The sequence below is a fragment of the Pristiophorus japonicus genome, chromosome 18, assembly GCF_044704955.1.
Source record: "Pristiophorus japonicus isolate sPriJap1 chromosome 18, sPriJap1.hap1, whole genome shotgun sequence".
NCBI lineage: Eukaryota > Metazoa > Chordata > Chondrichthyes > Pristiophoridae > Pristiophorus > Pristiophorus japonicus.
Window position 1 is genome coordinate 20,220,033 of NC_091994.1, and position 23,834 is coordinate 20,243,866.

The following is a 23,834-nucleotide window of genomic DNA, read 5'->3' on the forward strand; positions in this document are numbered from 1 at the left end:
AGGAAAGGCGAGTTAGCTCTTAACCAATGAAAAAAAGAAAAGTCTTGCATTTATATAGCGCCTTTCACGACCATCGGATGTCCCAAGGCGCTTTACAGCCAATGAAGTACTCTTTTTGAAGTGTAGTCACTGTTGTAATGTGGGAAACGCGGCAGCCAATTTGCGCACAGCAAGCTCCCACAGACAGCAATGTGATACTGACCAGATAATCTGGGTTTTTTTAAGTGATGTTGATCGAGGGATCATCCTCCTCGTCCTCCTGAGGTGGGTGGCTATGCCTGGTGGCAATGGCTGCGCCCTCATGATGGCCAAGTTGTGCAGCAGACGACGGCGAAAAAGGACACCCGTTCAGACGAGTGCTGGAGGGCTCTTCCCGAGCAGTCAAAGCAGAGGAACCATTGCTTGAGCATTCCGATGGTCCGCTCAATGATGTTCCTGGTGGCGGCATGGCTCTCATTATATGGGTGCTGGGCAGGAGTGTTGGGGAGGGGAGTCATGAGCCAGGTGGAGAGCAGATAGCCCTTGTCCCCGAGCAACCAAGCCGCGAACTTGATGTGGTGGCTGGAAGAGAGCTGGCACACCGGTCTGGCGCAGGATGAATGCATCGTGGTTGCTGCCAGGAAAGTGGGCATTGACGGTGAGGATTCGGCATGTGTGGTCGCACACCAACTGCACATTCAGTGAGTGGTAGTCTTTGTGGTTACGGAATGTCTCAGGATTGTGATGCGGTGCCCGCAAAGTGACCTGCATCGTGAGGAAGTCCGCTATCCAGGCAAAGCCACATGCACACTCCAGTGTCTTCTCTCTGATCATGGGGAAGGAAATGTAGTCCCTACTCCTTCTGTACAGAGCATCTGTCACCTCGCAGATACAGCAAAGGATGGCAAACTGGGAGATGTTGGTGATATCTTCTGTTTCACACTGGAAGGATCCACTGGTGTGGAAATTGAGCGTGATGGTGACCTTGACTGCCACTGCAGGGCCATCCTCACCCTGGTCTGAGGCTCAAAGTCTGGTTGCAGGATGTGGCAGAGCTCTGTGACCACGTCCTTGCTGAAGCGCAGCCTTCGAACACACTGCTCCTCAGTGACATTGGTGTAGGAGGACTGTTGCCGGAATTCTCTGGGAGGGTAAGGTCGCCTGTTGAGAGCCCTGTTGGGCCTCCTCCTTCTGACCACATTTTGCTGTTGTTCTCCCTGCCTTTCTCTCTGCCAGAGCAGGTGGTCGAGTGCCAACACAGCCCCCATGAAACGATATAAATGTTGTCGTTTCAAATGTGCCCTCAGTGAAAGAGAGGAATGCTTAACAGCCAGAACACTCCTTCAAATGAAAATCGCTGAAATCTGTCCAACAGCCTGTCTGACTATGTGGAAGTAAGCTGCAAACAGTAATCGCTGACCAACATTTTTTCCAAAGATGACGTGGTTAAATAGCGCTCCTGCAGCCGACTCCCGACTGAAACTCGACAGCCGACGGTGCCATTGTCAACGGCAAGCGGGAAGACAGGGGGCGCAACTGAATTTAGCTTCCGGGGCGGTAACGGGGCGCTGCGCACGGCGATGATGTCATCATCGGCAGGTGCAGTCGAGTGGAGCGTTACCTGTTGGCACCGCCTCAACGCCCCCACCCAATTTAGCGAGAGGAGCTGCTTTTGCTGCGCCCGGGCAAAAAATAATTTGCGCCCTGTTAGCGCTTCCCGTGGGCACTAATGGGAGCCGCACAATACCCGAACTTCGCCCCCTCTCTCTTTTATATACATAGGTCAAAGTTTACAAACTTTCCCGCACAGGCTGGTGTAAACTTCCTGCCTGGCTCCTAAGGCCATATGAACTATATATGTTGAGCAGGTCAATGTGACCCTTTTCCACCTTGGACAGAAAGGTAATATTTTTACTACAAACGGCAAATGGAGGGAACCCTCCTCCAATATGTCTTTCTATAAGTATGAAGCTTTCAATTACTATTTTACCAGTATTTACATGTTCTTGGTTTTGCCACCTGATGAAGATCCGCCATTTTGGATATACTTCCTTGCTGCAGTGACATGATATAGAGGGATGGACGGCCTCCATCTTGGAATGGCTCTACTTGTTTCAAAGAGAGAAGAGGCTCCCAACTCTGAACAAGCTTGGTAGCCGATCAGGAGCTGCCTGTTGTGGGAATATTCGCTACCTGCTTGTTTTGATCAGACAGCAAAATTAAGGAATTTGAATTATTGATGAGCAATATTTTTGTGAGGACAGATTTTCAAGCAATGATGCGGAAGTCGTTTGAATAGAAATTTGAATAGAAGCCCTTATTTCCTTTTGTAAACAAACTTGAGTTTTACCAGTTTCACTATTAGATGTGATCATGCAATAATGACAATACAGGAATGGAATGGAGATCTGTTACGTTTCTATATAACTCAAACAATGACCTTTACACAATGAATGTGAAACGTGTATCGTAACATCACCTCACACGAAGCAAAATGTGTGTGGGGGAGGGGGTAGTAGGGAGGAGTGGAAGAATCCGCAAACAACCAAATAGAACCTTAATTATCTTTAAACGCTAAATAAATATATGATCTAAAACAAAAGTACTACTTCCTTTTTGTATTTAATTCCACTAGTGACACCTGTTGACAGAAGAAGGTATTACAAAACTAAAAGCTGCTTCAGTGTTTTAAATTATGAGGGTGTAAAGGCCCTAACACTTTATTCTACTGTTGGCTCAGTGGGTAGCACTCTTGCCTTGGAGTCAGGAGGTTATGGGTTCAAGTCCCACTCCAAGGGACATGAGCACAAAAATCTAGACTGATACTCCAGTGGAGTGCTGCACTGTCGGAGATGCTGTCTTTCGAATAAGACGTCTAAATCGAGGCCCTGTCTGCTGGAGGTAAAAGATCCCATAACACTATTTCAAGCAGGGGAGTTATCCCCAGTGTCCTGGCCAAAATTTAGCCCTCAATCAACATAACTAAAACAGATTATCTGGTCATTATCACACTGTTGTTTGAAGGAGCTTGCTGTGCGCAAGTTGGCTGCTGCATTTCCTACATTACAATAATGACTAAACTTCAAAAAACTACTTCATTGGCTGTAAAGCACTTTGGGGATGTCCTGAGGTCATGCAAAGTGCTATATAAATGCAAGTCTTTCTTTCTTAAAAATACAGCAGTGAAGAGGCTTTGTTGACTCCTACGTAGCAAATGGATTCTGGACACTTCTCCTTCCACATGTTCTATCAGGATCAACACTTTTACCGAAGCACTTCAGATGTTGGTTATGAGATGATCTTGAACATCGGACTGTTTGAGTACTGTGCCTTGATGTATAATATTTATAAAATAAAATGGGAAAATGCAAAAAGAAAAAAAGTGCTCCAATTTAATGCCAAGAATGAAGATGATGGACAAAATATTAATTTTTAGTTCTAACTACTTTTTTGTGATGATTCCAATTAGAAGACCTTGATCCAGTCATCCTTCAACCAAAATGTACAGAACTATGTGAGCTCCTCAGGGTAGAAATCTGTCACTACCATGTATCATCATAACCCAAGAAAGTACATTTTCTTTGCTGAATTCTTGTTTTCATTCGGCTTAATGGGATCGGGCCTTACTCTGGCACTAGTTATCCTCTTACACCTCACCCAAGGAGCCATTATTCAAGGAGAAGCCTAGACAAAGAGACAGCTATTGAAGCATTTGGGCATCACAGCTGATCCCAATGTCTTCAGTAACTTCCACATACATGTTTGGAGAGCAATCAGAAGTGGGAGCCATTGCCAATTTTCATGTGCTTAACCCTGAGCTGCTGAGACAAATTCATGCTTTCTATTGTCAACCTGGCTGAAATAAGCTAAGTCGACACAGATGGGATTGAACTTCTGATTGAACATAGGTTCTGCTTGGTCTTTATAACTCAGCTACTTGCTGGAGAAGCTGGCTATAGAGCATTGTTTAGAGGACTTCCAGATAAGAAGGGCTGGTCTATTAACTTCCCCGAATTCTGCTCCGAGTTTATCGCAAAGTGAGGTTTTTAGGCGGCGTGCTCCCTGTGAAAGAACAGCTTCGGGCCATAACCACAGCAATTCTTCAAGGCAGGAGTCATATCCTGTCTTGCATAGTGCGTAAAAAACAGAAGGTAGCTGTGAAATGTCACAATATTTGCAAGTGCACAGCTCACACAGGGTGTGCCGGTTTTTCACGAGCCGTGTCTGAGAATGTGGCAATGAGTGTGCCAACAGAATCTGCCAGTTCACATTCACTATGTGCCAAATTGGTGAGGCACAGTCAGTGTGATTGTGTCTGGAAACAATGGGCCCGAAATTGGTGAAGGCCCCGGCCCACCCAAGTGCCGCCCAAAGGACCGCCGATGGCCGCCGAGGCACCTGATGGTACTTTGGGCAGGATATTTATCGTGAAGGTCCTTCAAAGGGCGGCGGGCGGCAAATGAGGGACTTACACCGCCAATCTGGGCAGCAGCCGGTGGGAGTTCTCATTCTCGGCGGCAAAGACGGGTCGAAGACCTGCAAAGAAAAATCATCAGGAAAAAAAAACCCATTGGAAGACCTTCAGCGGACCCCATTGAGGTAAGTCGCTGTGGGGAAAAAAATGTTCACTAACCTTTTTTTTCAGAATCTTCATACTTACCATCGGGGGACAGACCAGCCTCCAGTCAGCGGTCCACCCCCATTCTGGCGCCGACTCCCGCCAACTCCCGCCCGCATCAATTGGCGGGCGGGAGGTCAATCGCGCCACTTGGCCGTCCGCTGATGTCAGCGGGCATTTCCCGGCGGTTCTCTCCTCCAGCCCGCTCCAGCCCACAGCGAAAGTGGCACTGGGCGGATCTTCCAGAGGAATGTTGGTGGCAGTCGGCAGCAGTGGGCAGTGAGTTCATTAATTTTGGGCCCAATGTTTCCGTCCAAACACATTCCACTGATGCCGACACTCACCGAATTCAATAAATACTGCGTTAAATTCCACACAGATGCAAACGGCACTACACTTACACACCACCAACGTCAAAACAATGCAGGAAAAAGTGGCGTCCAGCGCTCCCTGGTACAAATGGGCAGTGCGTGTGCAGTGCCCACTCCGCCCAATTTGCTCCTGAAAATTGCAAACCAGCATAGGACCCCGATTTGCATTTGTAAGCAGCCTGCCGCCCAAATAGCAGGCAGGCTTGCTGCTCGCCCATCTAAACAGGCCCACCTGAAAATTGTATTGTGGGCAGGTCTTGGGCATCTTGGATGGCTGAGTTCCCCCCTCCCACCTACCCAATTTTTAACTGCTGGCTACCCGGTTTTTCATGTAAGAAACATGCATGCGTCAGTTGAAAATCAGCCCCTCACATATCCAGGTTTATTTTATAGTTCATGTGTTCAATCTACAGAAATCGTGCTCCTGATTGACAAATCAAACATATAAAATGGGCTTTCAGTCTGCAGTATTAATTAGACGTGCTCTTTATATAAATTCTAACAGATCAATTTCAGATATCAAAATGAAATATGATTCTCCATTAGAGTATTACCTGAGCAGCAGTTATTTGCAGGTCACCTGTCCTAATATCTCCATATATGGCTCAGTGCCCAAATTTTACATAAGAACATAAGAAATAGGAATAGGAATAGGACATTTGGCCCCTCGAGCCTGCTCCACCATTCAATAAGATCATGGCTGACCTGATCTTGGCCTCAACTCCATTTCCTTGCCTGCTCACCATAATCTTTGACTCCCTTATCAAATATCTGTCTATCTCCACCTTAAATATATTCAATGGCCCAGCCTCCACAGCTCTTTGGGGTAGAGAATTCCATAGATTCACGACCCTCTGAGAGAAGAAATTCCTCCTCATTTTAAATGGGCGACCCCTTATTCTGAAACTATGCCCCCTAGTTCTAGATTCCCCCCATGAGGGGAAACATCCTCTCTACATCTACCCTGTCAAGCCCTCTCATATGTTTCAATAAGATCCCCTCTCATTCTTCTAAACTCCCGTGAGTATAGGCCCAACCTGCTAAACCTTTCTTCATAAGACAACCCCTTCATCTCAGGAATCAACCTCGTGATCTTTCTCTGAACTGTCTCCAATGCAACTGCATGACAGATGCAGTATAATGTGGATAAATGTGAGGCTATCCTCTTTGGTGGCAAAAACAGGAAGGCAGATTATTATCTGAATGGTGACAGATTAGTAAAAGGGGAGGAGCAACGAGACTTGGTGTCATGGTACATCAGTCACTGAAGATAGGCATGCAGGTACAGCAGGCAGTAAAGAAAGCAAATGGCATGCTGGCCTTCATAGTGAGAGGATTTGAGTATAGGAGCAGGGAGGTCTTACTGCAGTTGTACAGGGCCTTGGTGAAACTGTACCTTGAGTATTGTGTGCAGTTTTGGTCTCCTAATCTGAGGAAGGACATTCTTGCTATTGAGGGAGTGCAGCAAAGGTTCACCAGACTAATTCCCGGGATGGCAGGACTGGCATATGAAGAAAGACTGGATCGGCTAGGCTTATACTAACTGGAATTTAGAAGAATGAGAGGGGATCTCATAGAAACATATAAAATTATGACGGGACTGGACAGGTTAGATGCAGGAAGAATGTTCCCGATGTTGGGGAAGTCCAGAACCAGGGGTCACAGTCTAAGGATAAGGGGTAAGCCATATAGGACCGAGATGAGGAGAAAGATTTTCACCCAGAGAATGGTGAATCTGTGGAATTTTCAACCACAGAAAGTTGTTGAGTCCAGTTCGTTGGATATATTCAAGAGGGAGTTAGATGTGGCCCTTACGGCTAAAGGGATCAGGGCGTATGGAGAGAAGGCGGGAGTGGGGTACTGAAGTTGCATGATCAGCCATGATCATATTGAATGGCGGTGCAGGCTCGAAGGGCCGAATGGCCTACTCCTGCATCTATTTTCTATGTTTCTATGTTTTTATCCCTTGCAGAAAGCAAAATGCACCAGAACTCCCCCCCCCCTGTGTTTGGGTTCATTCGAAAGGAAATTTAATTTGGGACTATCTACCGAAAAGTTTGGAACTCTAAAGTGCTTATGGAAGAAACTACAAACTTTAATAGAATTATGAACTTTTACAAGACAAATTCAAGCCTGTGGCGGACCTAGGGAACAAAAGAAGCCCACTTGATTATTGGAACTGTCTGGGTCTGAGGACTGAGTAAACCTGTCTGGAAGAATGAGTATTTGGAAATCTTCCTCCGCCAGAGACATTACCACCCAGAGATAGCTCCCCATCAACATGGGTCTGGACAAACCATTTCAGCATATACATCTCAAAGAGGCCCAATCCAGCCTGTATGTGAAATACTAAGCACAAAAGGACATTGCAATTACCAAACTAATATTTCCATCAGGAAACAATTTTTCGAACATCAACCCACCCAAGACATATCAACTTTAACGAGCCCGACAAAATATTACAAAGAAGAACCAAGCCCGCCAAAATTATACAAAGGATTGTGAACAGATTGGGCAGCAAGATTAGAACACTGAAATCATATAACTGCCCACTGTTTTCAAGAGAGGTTAGAGAGAGGAGAGAGAGAGAGAGGTGAGAGAGAGGAGAGAGAGGGGAGAGAGAGAGGAGAGAGAGGGGAGAGACTCTCCAGCCTCGAAGTCTTGAAGTCCTGAAGGAAGGAAGAACATCACCATCTACCATTAACTATCAAAAGGATTGGTAAGCATAAGTCCCTGCCTGCCTTGGAGTCTAACCTAGCTGGAATTAGGTATTGGGAGGTGGGAGGTATAATTTTACTGCAACCCCCTTTGAATGTGTTGTGTATGGTACTTTATTAGAGTGATTATAAGTTTGACCTTGTACCTTTCCTTGTATTGTTCTTTATTAGAGTGATTGTAAGTTTGGCCGTGTATTTTCTTACGAGAGTAATAAGCCTGTATTACTTTGACTGTAATAAAAATAAAGTTCTTTGCATCAAATCAGTGTCCTCTGCACTTTTGTCACACCACCCAAATAAATCCAGAGTACAGAACCCAAGGGAGGGGGAGCGATTCGAAACCGCTCAAGTTGGTCAGAAGGGAACCTGACCCCCTCATAGAGAACACCCCCCCCCCCACCAACCCCTTTACACCCTCCTTAAATACGGAGACCAAAAACTGTATGCAGTACTCCAGGTGTGGTCTATGACAACGCTCCTACGAAGCGCCTTGAGACGGTTTACTACGTTCAAGGCGCTATAAAATGCAAGTTGTTGTTGTTGCAGAAGAGGACCTCGCCCACCGGGAGCGCATTTCAGAAATCTGGGCACGCTGCATGGTTTTCCAGCCATTTGATTGGAAAACCGTGCGTTGCAAATGCATGAATATGCGATATACCCTTTTGTTGGACAAGATTCACTGCCAGAAGGGCAAAGTTGGAAAATTACCCTCAATTATTTGTCACTTAGAATGTCACGGCAGTTAAAAATGGAGTACATCATTTTAAAATGGCCTGCTACAGCTTCCATCAGTAACTTTTAATTGGGGTCAAAACCCCCTAATATCATATTCTTTGCTACTTTTTAAAAGCCATTTTAATTGATGACTATTAGAAAGCGAGGAATTTTGATTATTAATCAAGTACTGTACATCCATTTTGTTACAATCGCTATTAAATACAGAAATGTGAGATATGCATCATAAAATTTATAGATCTACAGAAAGTCTACTTGAAAATGCAGAATGCACAAGTGTAAAAAAAAAATCAACATTTTTTTTTTGGGGGGTGGGGGGGAACATACCATAGACTCTCCCCTAGTAAGGAAATCTCACTTACACTCTCTTTCCAAGCCAAGAATTGTCCCTGATATGCCTGAACTCTTTAAACTTAGTTGCATCTCTGGCTAACTGTCTAGATTTGTGTATGAAGAATGGCAACTGGAACAAGCCAACTGGAGAGTGTGTGGAGGGCGTCAGTTTATTCAGAAGAGAAGCGGTGGGAAAATTAGAAAAATATCTAAAAACTGTAACATTGAGGATCAAATGCAAACAGATAGAGAAATTATTTCCACGGATTGGGGAGTCTAAGACTAGGGGGCATAGTCTAAAAATTAGACCCAAGCCTTTCAGGAGTGAAATTAGGAAACACTTCTACACACAAAGGGTAGTAGAAGTTTGGAACTCTCTTCCGCAAATGGCAATTGATGCTAGATCAATTGCTAATTTTAAATCGGAGATTGATAGCTTTCTGATAACCAAAGGTATTAAGTGATATGGGCCAAAGGCGGGTATGTGGAGTTAGGTCGCAGATCAGTAATGATCTATTCAAATGGCGGAGCAGGCCCGAAGGGCTGAACGGCCTACTCCTGTAGCTATGTTCTAAACACAATTATCATCTTTTAATGTGCACCAGGTATTTTGCCTCCTGTATTTTTCTGTAGATTATATCCTTGTGCACTTTACGTGCTGATGTTGCAGTGGGCAGTTCTGGCTTTATAATTATGCAGCTCAGATGACAGACTTCCATTCTGCGACATTCCCCTTCATGTCTCACACATTTTGTTCCTCACTTTTCATTGATCAGTACAACCTAAATTCATATCAGAGGAAGCGTCAACCATTTTTCATATGCACAAGCACATAAAAGAAAGTTTGCTGGATACATAGTCGAGAGTCAAGGGATGAATTATAGGTATCAATGACCTTGCTAATTAGTTATGGGCTTATACATAATCTCCCAAAGATCTCAGTATGTCATACATTGTTATAATTCACCCATGAAACATTCACTATTTTTACTTACTGACCTCCATGCCTAGATTTGATACATCTCAACCCTATATTCTAACTAAGGATGAAATAATTGGTGCAATTCTAGGTTATGACTCTGCCATCCAAATTTCTGAGCACCATCTATGTGCATGACCTTTCCTGCTGTAGTATGCTTGGCCCACTAGAAAATTACATTTCCCCATTAGATACTTAGGGGACAAAATTTCCCCGCACTGGGGTTTGGGGGGCTGAATTTGATGTATCCGATTTTTTAATCGCCTGGCAGAAGGAGGACACATAAGCCCCGGAATTGGGCTCTTTACCTGAAAAAAAAAGATGCTGGTGCTCGCGGGGCACTCCCGGGGTGGGAGCGTGGCGCCATGAGTCAGCGTCGCGCTGATGCGTCGCAACGTCCCTCCCCCTCTCTTAAAGGGGTGGGATGCTGCGAAGCCTTGCGCCGGCTCCGTGGCGCCCACTGGGCCACCAGGCAGGGTTTCAGGGTGCTGGGCTGCCCGGCCGAACCAGCGGCCCACCATTGTCGGGCCAACTCCAAAGTCGGCCGACAATCAAATTAAGATGGCGGCCGCGCATAAGGCCCTCCCCTTTAAGGGAGGCTGCAGCGCCCCAGCCACTGGCAGCTTTGCGCCCCGCAAAGCTGTGGGTGACATTGCCCGGCGCTGACCAGGCTCCCGCGGGGCAACTTCTCACACAGGGCGCAACCCGGGCCGCGTCGCTTCCGTCGTCTGCCCCCTAACGTCCCTTGTTCAAAGGGGCAATTTTGGCCCCCTGAATGCATAAAATAAAAGTGGTCTGATGTTCCACACGTGCTGCCTGGATGCCTCAGGTATGAAAGCTGCTCAATCGTTTTGGCCTGGGGCAAACATACATTGTAGAATTTTTTTTTTCAAAGGCAATCTCCTGTTCATTTAAAATTTAAAAATTGTGCTGGTTTTTCCATCTTAAGATGGATCTCCAAGCTGGATCTACAGGACTTGCCGGGCACCTTGTCAAAGTGACCATTGTCTATGTGTGAGACATGACAGTGAGTGTTACCAGACTATTTGACTGTAGAAGCATCACAGCCAATCCAGTCATATCCTCACCCAATCATCATCATCATCATAGGCAGTCCCTCAGAATCGAGGAAGACTTGCTTCCACTCTTAAAATGAGTCCTAGGTGGCTGAACAGTCCAATACGAGAACTACAGTCCCCGTCACAGGTGGGATAGATAGTCGTTGAGGGAAAGGGTGGGTGGGACAGGTTTGCCACACTCTCTTTCCATTGCCTGTGCTTGATTTCTGCATGCTCTCGGCAATCAGACTCGAGGTGCTCAGCGCCCTCCCGGATACACTTCCTCCACTTAGGGCGGTCTTTGGCCAGGGACTCCCAGGTGTCAGTGGGCATGTTGCACTTTTTCAGGGAGGCTTTGAGGGTATCCCTTTCACACTTTCAGCAGTGGTCATTGAATAGCAGATTTTTTTATTTTTTATTTTTCGTTGCCAATCTTTCCAATTCTTTGTCAAATCACAAACGCCAGAGGTCACCTTGCACACATCAAGGATCACTCTGTGCCAATGCTCTTAGCCAAAAGGCCGAGAGCCACTGCACCGTTCCTGGAAGTACTGCAATACCAGGTTCGTGCCATGGAGGTGGATGGGTCAGGCCCCCCACACACCTCCGTGGAGGTGGATGGGTCAAGCCACCCCACCCACCTCACTGAATAGCAGATGAGAAGTGGGAACCCTGACTGCTTTTCCCTGCTGCAGCCAATTGTGGCATCCTTTCCTGTACCCTGTCTATTGTGATACGCTTTAATGTCAACTGATATGGGTAAAGCAGTATCAATCAATACGATCAGAAAATAAATGGGAAACCAACACAGTGCCACTTCAAAATAATATTGGAGTTGGCACCCTGGCTAATTTTCTCCTCCATAACCTAGGGGCACTGCTTTCCTCCTTCAAATCACTCCTTAAAAATTACCTCTTTGATCAAGCTTTTGGTCATGTGCCATAATATCTCCTTATGTGGCTCGGTGTTAAACAGCCCCACAAACCTCTGAGATATCTGCACTTCTCTAATTCTGGCCTCTTGAGCATCCCTGATTTTAATCGCTCAACCATTGGTGGCTGTGCCTTCATAAGAACAAAAGAAATAGGAGCAGGAATAGGCCATTTGGCCCCTCGAGCCTGCTCCACCATTCAATAAGATCATGGCTGACCTGATCTTGGCCTCAACTCCACTTCCCTGCCCGCTCCCCATAACTCTTGACCCCCTTATCGTTCAAAAATCTGTCTATCTCCACCTTAAATATATTCAATGACCCAGCCTCCACAGGTCTCTGGGGTAGAGAATTTCAAAGATTCACGACCCTGAAAGAAGAATTCCTCCTCATTTCTGTTTTAAATGGGCAACCCCTTATTCTGAAACTATGCCCCCTAGTTCTAGATTCCCCCACGAGGGGAAATATCCTCTCTGCATCTACTCTATCAAGCCCCCTCAGAATCTTATACGTTTAAATAAGATCGCCTCTCATTTTTCTAAACTCTAATAAGAGTATCATCATCATAGGCAGCCCCTCGAAATCGAGGAAGACTTGCTTCCACTCTAAAAGTGAGTTCTCAGATGACTGAACAGACCAATATGGGAATTACAGTCTCTGTCACAGGTGGGATAGACAGTGGTTGAAGGAAAGGGTGATGGCCCAACCTGCTCAACCTTTCTTCACAAGACAACCCCTTCATCTCAGGAATCAGCCCAAGTGAACCTTCTCTGAACTGCTTCAAGTATATCCCTCCTTAAATCAGCTGCCAAGGCCCTAAGCTCTGGAACTCCCTCCCTAAACCCTCTCTACCTCTTTTCCTCATTTAAGGCGCTCCTTCAAACCTACTCTTTCGTCTGCCCCGATATCTCCTTGTGTGCCTCAGTGTCAAATTTTGCCTTGGGACCTTTTACCACATTAAAGGTGCTATTTAAGTTGTTGTTGTTGTTGTTGCTGTTGAAGCTAACTGTAGCACCCCTTCCATCATCCCAGGTGAGGCAAGAGACTTCCCCGAGCTGGATGATTCAGTTGCTCAATGGATAAACATGCTGAACCATTTGGGCTCAACAAGACCTCCAGAAACACTTTCATTTATTAAGCATCTTATCACATCTCTCAGAAACATCTCAAAGTGCTTCACGTTCAATAACTTACTTTGTTAAGTCCAGGGGTTGTCGTTAAGTAAGCGAATTGCAATGAGACAATTTTTGTGGTGTTGATTAAGGGAGGAATATTTGCCAGGATACCGGGAGAACTCCCTATTCTTCTTCGAATAGTGCCCACCATGGGTTCTTTCGTGTCCATCTGAATAGAAAAGACTTGCATTTATATAGTGTTTATCAGGACTACCAGACATCCCAAAGCACTTTATAGATAATGAAGTACCTTTTGAAGTGTAGTCACTGTTGTAATGTAGGGCCACACAGCAGCCAATAGGCGCACAGCAAGCTCCCACAAACCGTAACGTGATCATGGCCAGATAATCTGTATTTATGAGGTTGAGGATTAAATATTGGCTAAGACACTGGGGAGAACGCCCCTACTTTTCTTAAATATAGCGCCATAGGATCTTTTTTGTCCACGATTTAATGTTTCATCTGAAATACGGTGCCTCCGACCGTGCAGCACTCCCTCAGTACTCAAGCCTCTAGAGTGACTAGGCAGACGCTGTTTAATACCTCATCTGAAGAGCATTTTGTTAGAAGAACATTTAAAGGAATAATTGACTTTTACAACCCTTTACAAGTTCAGATGTTTATGCTACATTTGCAGTTTTTTGCAGAATTTTTATTATTGTTGAAGGTTTTCCAAAATGTGAAATGATTCATAAGGTTATTACTGCGGTTATTCAGTAGATTCTGGAAATGACTGTAGTCATGCAATACATCATGAAGAGGCGTATTTGTAATTCAAGTCTAAGTACAGAAAAAAAATATTACATCGAATGTACAGCACAGAAACAGGCCACTTGGCCCAACTGCTCTATGTCAGTGTTCATACTCCACACGAGCCTCCTCCCACTCCTATTCATCAAACCCAACAGCATATCCTTCTATTCCTTTCTCCCTCATGTGTTTATCTAGCAGCGCTTTGAATGCATTTATGCTATTCCCACAACTTCTCCTGGTGGTAGCGAGTTTTACATTCTAACCACAAATATGTAATCTGGATGTAAAAATGAGGCTCCCCTGATGGCTCATTGAGTCTGTCCAGTGAGCGGCTAATGCATATAGACACAGAAGACCCCAGTTCGATCTGTTGCTATGTTAGTTGATTTCAGCCGGGACGTTAAATTTGGCCTGGCCGCCTCTGGGTTAGGGCGGAGAAAAACAAAGAGTTCATTGCTGTCTGGCGATTACTGCTGGGTGTGCCTGTGTGTGGATGGTGAGCGAGGACAGGGTGAAGCTAGGCTTTGATCTTCCCTGTAGTTGAATAGCCTGTTGATGCTCACTGTCAAGGTTCACACGTGAAGATAAAGACTTGCATTTATATAGTGCCTTTCATGACCTCAGGACGTCCCAAAGCGCTTTACAGCCAATGAAGTACTTTTTGAAGTGCAGTCGCTGTTATAACATAGGGCATACAGCAGTCAATTTGCACACAGCAAGCTCCTACAAACAGCAATGTGATAATGACCAGATAATCTGTTTAGTGATGTTGATTGAGGGTTAAATATTGGCCAGCACAGTGGGGAGAATACCCCCGCTCGTCTTCAAAATAATGCCATAGGATCTTTTTCGTCCATCGACGAGGGCAGACAGGGCCTCGGTTTAACGTCTCGTCTGAAAGACAGCACCTCCGACGCTCCCTCAATACTGTTCTGGAGTGTCAGCTTGGATTTTGTGTTCACATGAATAATGATAAACAGTGGCCACTTGTGCAAGGTACCGGAGAATGCCTGGTGCCTGTAAGGCTTTGTTGCAGTGAGGATTCAATTGCTTTCAGAAGGTGAGGGGAGAAAACTGGCAGAGGGAAATAAACGTATTCGCTTAACACAGCTAAAATTGTTCACTTAATCACAGCAATCCAAATGGACAGAAGGCTACACGCTCAAACACGATTGTGGATACTCGTGAGACATAGCCAAAAGAAGGGTGTTAACCTAATACACTCAAGTTCATTGTATTAGTGGCAACAAAGAGTTCTCTTTATTGTCTGAGTCCAGACTGAAATATTTCAGAAATGCAAAAGACCAGAAAAACAAGGTAGTGACTCAAACAGAAGCAAAGAACAATATTAGTTGGCTTTCATTTTGTCTAACATATACTGGTATAATGGTAATGCAGCCATTGCATATCATGGGACAGGCTGGCATTACCACATCCCCATTAAAAGAAAAACTTGGATTTATATAGTGCCTTTCACAACCACCAGATGTCTCAAAGCATTTTACAGCCAATGAATACTTTTCAAGTGTTGTAATATAGGAAATGCAGCAGCCAATTTGCACACAAGCAAGCTCCCACAAACAGCAATGTGATAATGACCAGATAATCGTTTTTTTTTGTTATGTTGATTGAGGAATAAATATTGGCCAGGACACCGAGGATAACTCCCTTGCTCTTCTTTGAAAGAGTGCCGTGGGATCTTTTCGTCCACTTAAGAGAGCTCAGTTTAACATCTCATCCGAAAGACAGCACCTCCAACAGTGTAGCTCTCCCTCAGCACTGCACTGGAGTGTCAGCTTAGATTTTTTGGGGTACTCAAGCCCCTGGAGTAGGACTTGAACCCACAACCTTCTGACTCAGAGGAGAGTGTGCTGCCCACTGAGCCACAGCTGACACACAAATTTGCATCCCACCCTCCCCCCAACCCAAAACTGGCAGAAGGCTGGTTAAATATGCAATCGGAGTCCTATGCGATTTTTACGGAGCAATGGGTGGAGGATCCGAAGTGCATGCTAGCCCCAGGTTTTCCCAGGCATTGAGCAGCCTAACCAGCGGTCCGTGAAGCGACCATGAGACCACGCAAAAAATGAGAAGAAATTCAACTCGGATCGTCCGTTATGTGCCTGAAAGATAAGCGGCCAGGAATTAAAAATGTGGATTGAGGCACCTCTGCTTACCCAAGGCCTGCCTGAGCCATTTCCAGACCAACTTGTAAATGGCCAAGCAGCCGACCAACCTGAAACAAGCACAAGGCTGCTTTACTACGCAAATCGGGTCCTATGCGGTTGTAAGCCCCAGATGCAAAAATTCAGGTAGGTCTTGAGCAGAATAACCAGCGAGGACACTCATTAAAAAAAAGTCACAAAACATTTTCAGTTATATTTTTGTAGAGCCACAGAAGCAGGAGTGCTCCTTTCGACACATCAAAAATACTGCGGGTCTGTCGGCCCGGGCTCGCCTCTCTTGGCTTTGGCTTCCACAGGACGTTCCTGTGGGCCAGCTCAGCATTGGAACCGGCCAGATTTCATTAGGCCCAGAGGTGCATCAGGGTGCCTGTTGGGCGCTCATAGCTTGCCACTTCCATTCAAACGAAGCCCCCCAAGCTAAATTAGGCTCGGGCCTCAGCTCAGCATGGACTGCTGCACGTGGCTTCTCCCCGTGTAAATCTTGGCTTTTTAAATAGAATTTCGGCAGAGCATTCCCCCCCCTCCCCACCCCCGCCCCCCCAGGATCCACTCCCCCTCCAATAGATCCTTACCCGTGGCCGGCTCCATGCACAAACTGACCGATTTTCCGCCGCACCAGCCCCGTGGGTCGCAGCAGAGTGGCCATTTGGCGCCCGCAGCCGGTAATGGTTGAAGTCCTCCAACCGTGGCCATGGGTGAGCTCCACGGGTGCACCACCGATACCACACCAATTCTGGGCTCAACTTGAAAATCTCCCGCAATATGAGCTCTTAACGGGAACAAGGCCCTCCACTGGCAACGTTAAACCTGAAAATTACACCTAAAGTACCTGTATCTGCTGTGATCCCACAATCACCAGGAACTTGGTTCAGAATTCCAAACTCATTTTGTATTAGAGCCAGCAGCAAGAGTGAGCTAGAGAGACTTTCATTTGATCATCTGGGGCTGGAATCAAAACCAAGACCAAGAGTTGAAAGGTCATTGTTCTGGTTCACTCAGTCCCCTAGAAGTTAGTTTCAATTTCAGCTTTAATCATTTTGTTTTTTAAATGTGGAAGCCACTCTTACACATACTAACCACAAACTGGTGGCACAGCAATACTCTGTACTTCACTGAAAGAAAGATGCAACATAATTGATTTGGAAACATTTTTTTAAATACACTTGTTTCCAAAGTGACAAACCAGCCTTACAATGCAGTCCCAATTGGACTGGTTGCTGCGAATTTTTTGTGTTTCATGCCAGACTATCACACTGCTGGTATCACGCCCGTCACCACACAACAAACACTGAAAATATTTTGCTACAATTCTTCTTCCATAAAGTGACGAGTGTTGTGCCAATCCATTTTGCATGGGTACGAGACACTATGGGGTGGAAATTACGGCGCGCTGGTCTCCAGTGCAAACTGGGCGCAGGGAACAGGTATGCCCGAGGCCCAATTCTGATCAGGCCCGCTGCGGGAGGTCAATTTTGGGCAGCTGCCGGCATCACCGCGACCCTCAGGTAGATCCTTGGAAGGGGGAAGATTTGCCGTTTGGGAGATTCGATCAGCAGTGCCCTGGATGCCTAACAAATGAGCCCCATATATTTATCAGTGGGTCCAATGCCGATTATGCACAGGCCACCCCACTGCGAAATTAGTACGCTTTGCACCCATTTTACACCCGAAAAACAGGTGCTTTGCACTCTAATTTCTGCCCATGATTTTTATTATTGCAGAATGATCAGCTCCTAACAGGGAAGAATTTTATTTGAATTTAGGTTTTATTTTTATGATTTGTATAAACCTCGGGTTGTTTAGTAATATTAGTGGGAACCACTCTTGCAGATATTGACCTCAATTCCAACTCTTGATTGTATGTGCACATGTAATTTGCTGCAAACCATCAGTTATTCTGCACAGAATTAATGTGGCAGCGAGAAGCTTCATTCAGCAGCACACAGTCCTTCAAGTTGTGTAATTTGTCTTTGGATACTTTTAAAACAAGATACAAGCACTTCACTGACAAGTACATCCATTGTTTTCCACTACAAGGGAGGGATTATTTGCCAGCAACTATAAAAGTGAGTTTGACCTTATTTCACTTAAAAAATAATGTGGCCTTTTTCTTTGTCTGTATTCCTCTTTTACCATATTAGTCCATGGAGAACTCTGCCTTGAGGCTACCACTTTTATCAAGACCCTAAATGCAAATCCCAGGCATGCATGCCCAGATGGCAGAGACCAGCTGCTAGCCAATGAAGAATTAAATATAGAAGGAATCTGGCCAAAACATTCTTTGTGTTGTTTGAGAGATGTGTGCATTACTCACTTGGAACAAAATAAGACTGTTGTACATGGCTGGACCTTGCATCTCTGCTGCAAATTATACAACATGAATGTTATAATGATATAATGTAGGAGCCTCAAGCTATATTTATCTGGGTGTGTGCTAGCTGCAATTCATTAATGAACACAATAAATCTATGGCTTTGCCTTATAATTAAAACTGCACTTCAGTTGTAATGAAATTAAATAGAAAATGACTTGAGCATGGCTCATGGGTTTAAACACAAAGGTTTTTCTACATGCAAGAATGGACTAAGTTGCACTAGAAAGGGTTCTAAGGAAATTAACAGCAATCTTAAAAGTTGTTTTTCAGTCAGATATCCCATTGAATAATTAATGCAATTACATTTTTGAAAAGCCAAGCCAGCAGTAGGCTGAAGACTGAAATGGAGTCCTTTCAAATAGGTAGTCAGAGTACCAAACGTAGGCTTGCCTCGATGAACTGCTCCAAGTTTAAGGAAGTTTACACCCTGCCCATTTCTGCAGCGCTGAGTCAGCTCAAGTATGATTCACTGTGCATCATTGAAATAATGTGATTGATTTTAGACCTTTATAATGCATCACAATAGTAACACCCTTCAGTATCTAGAGAGGCAGTGCTGTACTGGCGTGGGTGCCCTATTATGGGATTTACAATTTGAAATATTTTGACTCAAGTACTTCAAATTTCCTTACCACTTTCTCAATATGGATTGCGTTACAATTTTCATACGAAAAAGGGTACCCAAAACTGACAGGCCCCAAATTCAGCGTCGTTCAGGAGCTTACCTTGATTTCAGTTCCATGCAAACCAGAAATGGCAAGATACTCATAATCCTATCTAGAGCAAGTTTTAAACTATTATGACTTCCTATAAAAGATAACATCAAATCACAGCCACTGTTGTGGTTGTGGTGAGAATGGTAGATGTTGCCAGATTCAGCTCACGTGATTCATCCTAAAGTGGTCTGGACACAGTAAGAAGACCATCCATAAATGTCACCTTTTTCACAAGAGTATGCCTTGGTTTATTTTACTCCCTAAAAGCAAACATTTACAAAAATAAAAGTGGACATAGAGTATTAGCTTCCCTTTCCCCATCACAAGCTCTCATAGAAATAGCAATTATGCCTGACCAAGACACAGGAATTGAAAGAAACAATTTCTATTCATATAGTGTCTTTCACATCCTCAGGAAAACCCAAATCACTTCAGAACCAAAGTACTTTTGAAGTGTAGTCAATATTGTTACTCAGGCAAATCTGGCAGCCAATTTGCACACAAGGTGTCACAAACAGCAAATTAAATAAATGACCAATTAATGTGTTTTAGTGATGTTGATTGAGGGATAAATGTTGGCCAGGATTCCAGAATAACTCCCTTGCACTTCTTTGAATAGGGCCATGGGATTTTTGCATCCACCTGAATAGGCTACTGTTCAGTTTACCATCTCATCCAAAGCAACAGCACCTCCAACAATTCACTGAAGTGTCAGTCTAAATTACAAGCTAAGGGTGCTGAAGGATTGAACCCACAACCCTATAATTCAGATATGAGAGTATTACTATTCAGCCAAGCTGACAGTAACAGGTCTAATTTCTTCTGGTATCAACTTAACACATTCATCGAAATTTCTTTTTCCACTAATTGAACACAATTGTTAACAACTGCGTTAATTGACACATGGCATCTGCACACAAATGCATTAAGCAATAGATTACCTGAGGAAATTAAACCTCACCGTTTTGAATCTTACTAGAATTGTAATAAAAGTTCACACCTTCAAGTTATTGTGGTGTTACGTGTTTGAGTGCTAGCATTCAGTGCTATAGAATGGGATGTAGGAAGGGAACTGATTTCTTCTGGAGTCATTTTGTTTAATATTCTGCAATATCCATATTTAAAGGGTACCATTTTCTCCATTTATTTCGAATACCTTAAGAAAACTGGCACGGATCATTTAACATTAGTTAAAAAATATTAGTCCCTTATAACCAAGAACAAGAAAAATAGATTAAAAATAAAAATCACTCACCAACACTAAGGGTAAGGCAGAGAAATGTTGAGATCACCCTCAGAAAAATAAGTGCTGAATAATCTAATGAGTATAAGCGAATTTTAGGTGTTAACAATGATACTAGTCCTCCAATGCCAGCTTCCCAGCCTTCTGTGCAAAACCTCTGAATCCAACAGTGTAGGTTGGACCAGTGTTCCCTGATGGTTTGGCTCCCTTGAAGGTGGACAGATGAGCAGATTTTGATTATGAATAAATTAAACTGTTAAGACTGCTGAATAAACAAGAGCGCCATATGGTTAAGTACACCAAAAGCTCTGACAAGTACTTAAAGGGTTCAGTGTGATGCATTGTCATTGCAGTGACTGCCTTAAACTACAAATAAGATTGTAGCAAGTGATAAACTTGCTCATAATTCAACACAATTTACTTATGGTTGAACTAGAATGTGTTGCTGAAATGCAAACATACACAGTTGTCACTGATAAAATGACTACATAGGTTAAATATGGAAAGCCAAATAAAAGCACAAGTCAGTAATTAAATGATTTAAAGCTCACATTTTCAGTATGCCTCAAAATCAGCTATAAATAATTAGGATGTTTTTAAGAAAGACATTTTATTTTTATTTCCCTGTTGACTCCCTTTGACTGAGAGGGGGAGTAATTTACCTAATCCCAGGTCTCCACTAATACCACTCTATAACCAGTTGCTAGGGGTTGCATGACAGACCAAAGTGCCCCTCCCCATCGCTTCTCGGCCTTTTGGCTAAGATCAAGTGTAGTATCTGTTCTTATCAGTTTAATATCTCCTATGGGGACCAAATATTAAATTGTTTTTTGGAACAGGGAGATGGAACAGGGGCTTGCTCCGTCCACTCCACGCACCGACCTGGTATTGCAGTGTTTCCAGGAACGGTGCAGCTTCCCCTCTCGGCTTTTTGGCTAAGATCAAGTGTAAATAGCGCAAAGTGATCTTTGGCGCTGGAGTTGATCTGACAAGAATGAACAAAAAAAAAGTGCCCCTCCCTCTGTGTAGCATTTCTCAACAATGAAAATGGCTCAGTCTGGGAATTCATTGTGTAGGGGGATAGTGAGAGCAAACCCAGGTCCTACCACAAATAAGTGGTATTATCTAACAGCACTTGGATTCTTATTTGCCCTCCTCCTCCTGTATTTCTCAAGTATTTAATCAGAAGAACTGGTTTGGAGACTGCTACTACCAGCATGATTAGTGGGTGCAGGTGTAATGACAAGATCACCAAGGCAGCTGGTGTTAAGGCTGTACCTATGGAGCTAATTTATTCACAATTAGTTTTCAGTAACCTCACTGGGTGACAATCAAAAAGGTAATTGCAGCATCAAATGACCAAGTGGTGAGAAAGTATCCTCAGATACATATTCAATTTGTTGGGAGTTAGCCAAAAAAATACAAAGTAGTTTGATTCAAAGTATTTTTTATTTGTCTGAAGGCAATATTCTTTAAAACTAATTTGCTCCTCTTTTCCCCCATTGTGTATTCATTCTCTATGTACTATACACTGGGAGTCCCTGGCCCAAGACCGCCCTAAATGGAAGAAGTGCATCCGAGAGGGCACTGAGCACGAGTCTCAATGCTGAGAGCATGCAGAAATCAAGCACAGGCAGCGGAAAGAGCATGCGGCAAACCAGTTCCCTCAACGACTATGTCCCACCTGTGACAGTCCGTGGCTCTCGTATTGGATTGTTCAGCCACCGAAGAACTCACTTCAGGAGTGGAAGTAAGTCTTCCTCGATTCTGAGGGACTGCCTATGATGATGACGACGACGACACACTGGTGGGAGCTCGAGACAGCTGGGAAGATATGTAACCCGAAGCCGACTCGCCAACTCTTCCTGTGAATAGCACCTGACATGAATAGCATGATGTTGAGATCAGGAAATCAACCGGGGTGGGAGGTGGGGAGGGAAAATCAGATGAAAACCCACATTAGTACAGGTTGGAGCTCTGTGGTCTGGCACCCTCTGGACCTGGCCAGTGCCGAAACAGCAAATTTTCCAAACCACGGGAGGTCACGCTGACTGGTAACTCTAGACCACGCCTGGGCTCCTGAACGCCTCCGTCACACTCCGCTTGCAAAACTCTGGCCTCGGCCTCGCCCTCTGTGTAGAAATCTCCCAGCCACATTTATTAATTAACGAGCTGGTTTGTTGCTTTTAAAAAATAAATAAACCTTCCTCTCCCTCAGGCCCAGCTTCGGCGTATCAGTCAGCCGCCTGTCCTTCCCTTACCCAGCCCGGTTACCTCACAGAACAGAGCTAGAAAGTGTGGGAAACCGGAACGCCACCCATGCAAAGCAGCAGTTCTGCAGCACAGAACAGAGAATGCACGGGAAACCGTGACTAATGCTGAACCATGGATGTTTCCGGACCAGAGAGGTCCAACCAGTACACTGTGGCAACTTATAGCTGGTATAATACACTGTACCATCATGAACAATAAAATTATAGGCTACATATGTAGGCACTACAAAATAACCCATTACAAACACTGTAGGATGACAGGGTGAAATAATCTATGAATGTTTAAAAAAAATATAATGGGAATTGAATGTTGGTTTAATTTTAGAATCCAGACAGCATCCATAAGTGACGATAACTCCTAGATCCTCAAATTAAAATAATTATTGTATAATTCTTTCAAACATACATTATTCTACATGACCTGTAGTGATCTAGACAATATTTTACTTCCTTCAGTGTGGGTCAATAATTATATAATACAATGGAGAGAGAAATCAATCTGATTTAAAGAAAAAACTTTTGCTCCTTTTTTTTTTAAATGTGGAAAAATAATCTTAAAATTTGCATAGATATCTGTAAATAGTCATGAACTGCACTTCCCTAAGGTGTGGTGAATATTGCTCAGTCACAGAAAGGTATTTAGATCACTGCTAAAGACGACAAACATAAACCTGGAATACTGGGAGTGTACTGATACAAAAGGTAATCACATGCAATACTCGTCATGTTTCTGGGATGTATTGACATTGTAATTATCTCCACAAAGTTGCAAATAAACTCTAATTGGCCACAAGCAATCCATAAATAGCTACAATCAGAACTATGCACAGCGTGGTCACTCGGGTTTATCCATGGCAAAGAGGGTAACTTTATTAAAAGAAAATGTAATTGTCAAAATCAATCAAGAAAAAAGATCAAGAAAATTATGGGGAAAACTCACAATGGACATTATACATTGCAATTCATTGTAAACAGAAAGTATATTTTGAAAAATCAGATTCTAAGATCTTAGAACCAATACTTTTAAGTGTAAAATAAGTTTATACTATTACAGATTCTATTTTTAAACGTTTAGAAAATTGTACAAATTCAGCCTAATCGTCAAAGTTAATAATCGTGCAAAAACGTAATCTAGACTTGAACAAATCCGCTGCCTGAGAGAGCAAATCAGTGTAAATGGTGTGCATCAGATTAGTCTTCTCATGCAGTCACTCACTAAGACACCCAAGACCTTTGGTTTCTCTTCTCGGTCATCAGCACTCACTAAACAATAGACAGAAACAAGAACATGTTGAAGCTAATAATTCTTTGCTGATGGAGACGATTGTTTTTTTTTGAGGGAAGCCAGTCACCAAATGTGTTTTACATAATGAAACCGCAGTCCTTGCTGGAG

General features: G+C 44.0%; 1 pseudogene; it reads left to right on the forward strand.

Moving 5' to 3' along the window:
• Positions 1 to 20,907: 20,907 nt before the first annotated feature.
• LOC139229565 (U2 spliceosomal RNA) lies at positions 20,908 to 21,087 on the forward strand (annotated as a pseudogene).
• The last annotated feature ends 2,747 nt before the right edge of the window (positions 21,088 to 23,834 follow it).